This window comes from Petaurus breviceps, unplaced genomic scaffold, assembly GCF_028583685.1.
Source record: "Petaurus breviceps papuanus isolate PSGF00001 unplaced genomic scaffold, PetGlider_PUasm1.0 38, whole genome shotgun sequence".
Taxonomy (NCBI): domain Eukaryota; kingdom Metazoa; phylum Chordata; class Mammalia; order Diprotodontia; family Petauridae; genus Petaurus; species Petaurus breviceps.
Genome location: NW_027186304.1, coordinates 328,393 through 336,223, shown reverse-complemented (window position 1 = coordinate 336,223; position 7,831 = coordinate 328,393).

Sequence of the window (7,831 nt, the reverse complement as noted above, 5' to 3'; positions counted from 1 at the left end):
ATCTTCCTCTAAGTCTTGTGAGATAAGGGCATAAGAAAAAGAGAATCCAGAATTGCAAAAGTGGTAAAGGATTTAGTATCTTTGGAAGACAATCCAAATTTCAATTGGTGTTAAGAAGTGGAAAGAGGTAAAGGAGAGGTTTGTTAAAGACAGGACACAATGGATTGGGCACACCAAAAACATATTTTTTTTTCATTTAAAAAAAAAGATGGTCTTGATATCAGTTTCAGGTCCATGATTCTAACATAGGACAGTACTTACATTTATCACACTTTAAAGTTCCAGAAACGCTTGGAGATAGATAACATATTGTTATTCCTATTTGATGCCCCCAAGAGAACCTAACTTGCATCTAAGCAGAGATTTAAACAATAGCCCAGAAACAGGCTTTTGAGCTGAACTTTAGAGATCACCTACTCTAATCCTCTTATTTTACAAATGAACATCCTGAAGTTCAGAGAGGTTAAATGATTTTCCCATAAGTGTTCAATGGGGATTCAGAAACTCTGGTTTCCCAACTTGGGTCCTTGGTGAAAGAGAATTGAGATAAGAGGATCAAGATTTGAATCCTGAGTCTGCTCCTTACTCTAGATGGGGCACAACTCTGGGCTATAGTTTCTTTATTTGTTAAAAAAAAAAAATTGACTAGATTGAATTTAATTCAACAAACCTTCTTTAATACTGGCTACATATAAGATACTGTACTAGATTCTGAAGATACAAAAACAGAAATAAGTGCCTTCAAGGGACTTACATTCTGCTCGATAATCTCTAAGGTCCCTACTAATGCTAATGAATCCAAGTCTGATGATTTTTCTGGCTAGTCAATAAGCATGTATTAAGCACCTCTCTGGTGGGGAACCTGCGGCCTCGAGGCCACATATGGCCCTCTAGACACTCACTGTGGCCCTTTGACTGAATCCAGACTTCACAGAACAAATCTTAAGACAAGAGTTTGTCTTAAGGAACAGCAAGGAAGCTGCTATTGGTGAAACATAGAATACATGGAAAGTAATTAAGTAAAAGAAGATTGTAAAAGTCAGAGGGGACCAGGTTGTGAAGAGCTTTGAAGGCCAAAGGATTTTATAACTGAACCTAGAGGTTCTTGGGAGCTTGGTTCTTAGTTTATTGAATGCTGAAGGAAAGGGGAATGATGTGGTCAAATCTTTGCTTTAGGAAGATTAATTTGATTGAGTGATTAATTTGATTAAGATTAATTTAATTTGATCAAGATTAATTTGAGCTGAGTGAGTGGAATGGGAAGATGCTTGCAGCAACCAGCAGGCCATGCTGTAGCCCAGGAATGAGGTGATGAAGGACTGAGCCAGAGTGATAACAGTAATCAGAAGAGATAAAGGGTCACATATAAAAGAAGTTGCATGGACAAAATTGACAAGATTTGGCAACAGATAGGATGTGGGGGATAAAAAAGAGTAAGGAATTGAGGATAATATCTAGGTGGTGAGTCTGGGTGACTGAGAGGAGGGTGGTGACCTCAAGAATAATAGGGAAGCTTGGAAGGGGGAGAGTTTGGGGAGAAAAAGATGAGTTTGGTTTTGAGGAGAAAAGATAATTTTTAGACATGGTGAATTGAAGATGTCTACAGGTCCTCCAGTTTGGGACGTCTCACAGAATTTGGAGATGTGAGTCTGAGATTAGGAGACTGGGCTGGATAAGCAGATCTAAGAATCATATCATAGAGATGTGATTGAAACCATGGGAGCTGATGATATCACCAAGTTAAAGAGTATAAAGAAGAAGATAAGGGGGTCCTGGGTAGGGCCCTAGGGGACGCTCATGTTTAGCAACAGTTACCTGGATCAACATCCAGCAAAGAAGACTGAGAAGGAGTTTAACATATGTAGAAGGACAAGGGGAGAGAGAAGAAAGGCTTCAAGAAGAGGCTGATCAACAATGTCAAAGGTTGTGGATGGATCAGAAGGGATAAGGATTGGAAAAACGCCAATAGACTTAGCAGTTAAAGGTTATTGTTAACTTTGGAGAGCACAGTTTCCATTTCTGTTAGAAGCCCGACTGTATAGACTTAAAAAGAGAGTGAGAGGAAAGAAAGTGGAGGCACTGGTTATAAACTGGCTTCTCAAGGAATTCGGTCACAAAAGAGAGAGAGAATATAAGCTGATAGTGGGATGAATGACTCAAGAAAGGATTTTTTGAGACGATGGAGACATGGGCATGTTTATATAAGGAATTAGTCAAGACATAGAGAGATTAAAAATAGGTGAAAGGGTGGGAATAAAGGAGAAGACAATCTACTGGAGAAGAAGGGATGGAAATGGATCACATATTGACAGATTGGCCTTGGCAAAAGGAAAGGGTTACCTGGCACTACTGAAAACTCTAATAAAATGAAAAATTGGTGCAATCTAAGATCCCTCAGGGTGAAAGCTACAATCAGATTCTTTGGTCCAAAGAATCCCTGTCTGGTGTTTCCTATTGTCAGATCACACCAGAATATGAGTCAATTTAAAGCAAATGGGTTTTAACTAAATTTAATGGAAAAGTGTTAAAAAACTTTATCTGCCTCTCTCACCCTTTACTTTCTCATGTCATGATTGCCACTAATAAGACTTCTCCTGAGATGATCCATATGCCTAGATTGCATAGCAGCTGAAATATATTTCTGCTTCTGAATCTGCTGCTTTTTCCTTCAGTGCAGAGCTGTTGGCATCTGCTTCTGGACTACTTTCTCTATGGAGATGCCTCCCTAACATTTACTGCTTCTTCCACAAATGTATGTTCCTAGGCTTCTATCCTGCTGAGTTTCTCAGTTGCAAGTTTCTCTACTAAATTGTTTCTTTTCCCCCAAAAGGACAGGTTTATTGTTCTTCTGGGAGAGAGACCATGCCTTGGACTATTTTTTTATTTTTATATTTATTTTTATTTTTTGGCTTTTTTTGTGATTAACTCCACAATAGTGACCAAATTCCTCTAATCTCTCATCATGCTACTTTCCTTATGTCATTAAAGTAAGAGGTAATTTTTATGTGGCTAATATTCTCTGCAGAGCCCTGAAATTAGGTTTAAATGTATCTGAAGAGGAATTCACTGTGCCTTCTTAAAAGGGTTATATTTAGCCTATAGCAGTGGTCCCTACCTAGGAAATCTGGTATAATGATATAGACACTAGAAAAACAAAATTAAACTTATCCAATGTCACTTGAATAAAACTATAAACATTGAATGTCAAGGTATAAATGCTTAACATCATTCATTCTTGCACAGATATTTGTTAAACACATACTTTGTGCTAAACATGAGTGATAGACCAAAAAAATTAAACATTTCCTGACCCCACATTTTACTTTTTCTTTGGGGCAGCAATAGCATATACATAGATTAATGCATAAAAGTATTTATGAAGTCAATGCAAAACAATAAAAAGATGCATCCATTAACAACTAGAGAGTTAAGGAAAGGTTCTGTAGGAGTGGCACTTGAACTGATCCCTGAATGGAACGAGGGATTCCTAGAAATGGATGTGAGGACAGAAGGTATTTCAGGTATAGGTAGAGCCTGTCAAAAGGCCTAGAAATAGGAGGTGGCATGTTATATATGGGCAACAGAAAATAGAGCAGTTTGGCTAGAATTTAGAGTGTATGAGGCCTGGAGTGAGATATGAAATCAGTCTAGAAAGATAGAGTGGAGAAAGATTATAAAGGGCTTTAAATGTCAAATGGAAAAAATGCATTTTATTCTAGAAGTAATAGAGAGACATTGAAGATTCACAAAGTAGGGAGTGACAATGCCATTAGAAATGTAAATTTGGCAGCTGTGTGGAGTATGGATTTTACAGGGGACAGACTGAAATGAATTGATGAGAAAGCATTTATAACACTCTTACTATGTACCACCTTGGGTAGCTAGGTGGCACAGTGGATAGATTGCTGGTCCTGGAGTCAGGAAGAATCATCTTTCTGAGTTCAAAACTGGCCTCAGACACTTATTAGCTGTGTGACTCTGGAGAAGTTACTTAACCTTGTTTGCCTCTGTTTCCTCATCTGTAAAATGTGCTGCAGAAGAAAATGACAAACCATTCCAGAGTCTTTGCCAAGAAAACCCCAAATGGGGTAACAAAGAGTCTGACCCAGCTGAAACAAGTGAACAGCAAATGTGCCAGAAGTGCTGGGAATGCAAGTATAAAATCAAAAGCACTTCCTGCCCTAGAAGCTTACACTCTAAGGAAAGAGGGCCTGACGCATGTAAAGGAGGATTAGCCTAGGAGAGAAACCTGGAGCCTGAAACTTAGAGTCAGGTTTTGGGGGAGTAGATTGACACACTTCATCCAGAAACACTGGCAGAGCTGATCTGATCCTGTCTTGGTTCCAGAACTAGGAGCAGATTGGAATACAGGAAGAATGAATATACCTATGGCAGGAAGGCAGCTGGTGAGAAGGCTAAGAAGATGACTGGAAAGGAGAGAATGAAGCATGATTACGATTTTTCCTGAAATAGTGTCTTAGGGGAGACAGTCACCAATATGGAGAGTAGGGTTTCAGTTCATAATTTCCTTTGGGAAGGAAGGAAAAAAAATTATATGGTGCCTAATATGGGCTAGGCACTGTGCTTTACAAATATTATCTTATGTGATTCTCACAACAACCCTGGGAGGTAGGTGCTAGTATCATCCCCATTTACAGTAGGAGAAACTGAGGCAGACAGAAGTTTAATGATTTGCCCAGGGTCAGACAGCTAGTAAATGTCTGGGGCTGGATTTGAACTCAGTTCTTCCTGATCACAGGCCCTGATTCTAAGATTATCGTTACAGGATCATATCTTGCCTCCATCTTCTCTGCATATCTTTTAAAAATCTAATTTAGTTGACAAGTTGCCTGTGCTTCCACAGTAGTGTCTTCAGACAGTTGTATTTTTCCTCCTAATCAAGAAAGGAAGAGATGGGGAAAATATAGCAAGAATTGGCAACTGACTAGATATGAGAGGCAAGAAAGATGAAATGGTATGACTCTAGCCTGACCTGACCTGAAATAAGGAGGTACTGGGGAATTAGCAGAGGCTTCAGGGAGTCCATACCAGGTATAATATATATCCATTTCATCCAAAAAGAAAAGGTGAAAGGCTGAGTTGGCCATACAGTTTGAAAAATGTGCAGTGCCAAGATGCCTCTGTAGCCTGTCAGGCTGTCTTTCTGGATGAGGACTAGCTATACCTCCTTCCAGAGCCCATTATCCATTCTTTAGCTGACCAAAGAAAGCATTCAAGAGTGAAATGAATTCTTCCTTATCTCCCTACAAGGACTGAGCTCTGTGCTGTGAAAGGAAGGACAATAATTGATCTTTCACACATTTAAATGAATAAATTAGACCCTGGGTGCTCATCAGCAATTTAATGCCATAATAGACAATAAATAGCTACTTTTGAAATACTTCACCCACAGAGACTTCACCAGCGGGACTAGACATCTTAGAGAGTGTTATTCTACTCCCCAGCCCTGTGAGAGCCACCAAAGGAGAACACTTACCACATAAGGTCAGAACAAGGTCCTGGAGGTAAAGGACTCATCATTCTTCGATCATTGCAAAAAGCAGCCATGTTTCTGACAATTTCCATATCAGCCTCCATGACCTTAGAGACTATAGTGTGGCATTATGAAATCCCTCGTGCCTCCTCAGAGCTTTAGAAAAATCAATTGTACACAGAGCATTCTTGCTGTTGGATGAACTTTAAAACATAAAAGTCAAACAGTTCCAAGACAAATGAAATAATACTTTATCAATGTGGCTATTTAGTGCTAATAAAATTCCCATAACTTGAAAAGAAGCATCCCCTTCACCTAGCCCTTACTCTTTAAACTCTCTGCCTCCATTTAGACCCAAGACTCAGTTAAAATATTTCTTTGGATGGTATGAAAATGTAGAAATATCTTCTAAAATTTATAAAACTAAAATGATTCTTCTTGCAAAGATGATATGAATTAGGTTGGACTAGTTAGTGCATTTGCAGCTAAATCTGCCTTTCTTTGTATCTCTGAGGCTTAGCACAATGCCTAGTACATGGTAAGCACTTAATAAATGCTTATTGACTTGCCCAGCCAAAAGATAACTTTTTGTGTAATGTTGGGTTAATTTGCTTCCTTCTTCAGGTTTTCACTGCTTTGATTAAAATATCTTATACTTTTTTTTCCCTCTCCCAAAAATAATTGCCTCTTCCTGATGTCTAAGGGTCATGAATCATAATTTATCAAATGGCTCTAGTCCCCACTCCAATATGATCTCATTTCTTTCTAACCTCAGCACAACTCCCAAAAGACTACTCAGACACATATAGATTAAAGTAGAATCTCTCAAGTGAAAGGTAATGAGTTCAAGTCTGTCATGTGTTGTCCCATCTGCTTGTATTAGTCTGAACTTTTCCCTGTCACCCTGACACCACACTCTCTAGAGCGCCAGACCTACAGACACTGTCTTTTGGTACTTGTCCCACTCAATTTTACCCTGAGGTCTTTTACTATTCTGATTAGTACGTACATGAATCTATGGACCAACACACCTAGTTAGCCCGAGTCGTGCTGTGAATCACAACCCCAGTGTCTCCATACTACTTGGCCTTCTGCTATATGCATATCTGTGGTGCCAATGCAATATTCACTGTGCCAATGGTCACTTATAAATATACCAGCATAGTGCTCCATCACAAAATTTAACAGACTCTCTATATAGAAGACAGAAGCAAAACATTTATTCAGACACCAGAAAACTGAATCCCCAAACCAATAAGCCAATTCCATCACAGTAGCAAAGAAGTTAATAAGTCATAACAGCACAGAGAGCCACAGCATCTTTAGCCTTCCCACAAACCCACACAAGCCTTGCTGTCACAGCAGGTGGCAAACAACCAATATCTTCTCACAAGTCTAACTGTCTCCCTCCAATGCATCATCCCCTCCCTCCAGTCTCTCATGGCTCTGACCCCCAGCTTCCTGTGTGCTCTGCTCCACCTTCCAGCAACAGGCTCCATGTTATGACATTCAGCCCATTAGGGAGCATGGTCTCTTCAAAGCAGGGAAGATCTTCAAATTCCCATTACTATTACAATATCCGCCCTCTGTTCCCCAATTCTCTTTTCTATCTCTTCCTCTAGGAGCCATAATCAAATCAATACTGCCATTGCTACTAGAAAGGGCACGTCAACCCATCGAGCAAGTAAATATTTGTTAAATATCCAAGGGAATCGTCCCTGTTCTTACTTGTGGTATTTGAATGTAATGCAATACTATTGTGCTATAAGAAACGATGAGCAGTCAGACTTCAGAACAACCTGGAAAGACTTAGATGAACTGAAACTGAGTGAAGGGAGCAGAACCAGGAGAACATTGTACACAGTTACAGTCACATTGTTCAATAACTAACTTGGATAAACGTGGCTCTTCTCAGGAATGCGAGGTTCTAAGACGACTCCAAAAGGCTCATCATAGAAAATTCTATCCATATCAAGAGAAAGAATTACAGAGTCTGAATGCAGATCAAAGCAGACCATTGGCTTTCTCTTTCTTTTGTTTTTGTTTTGTTTCTTCTTTCTTGTAGTTCATTCCTTTGGCTAAAATTCTTCTTTTGCAACATGACTAATGTGAATGTATGTGTAGAGTCTGTATCAGATTGCATGCCTCTGGGAGAGGGGGAAAATTTTGCATCTCAAAAGCTTGTGGAACTGAATGCTGTAAATTAAAAATAAGTCAATAAATAAATTTAGTCTAAAAATTTAGAAATCTATTTTTGAAAAATAAATAGTTCCCATTCTTAAGAAGCTTCATGTTATGAGGGAGGACCACATGAACAGAAATAAATAAAAAATAAAT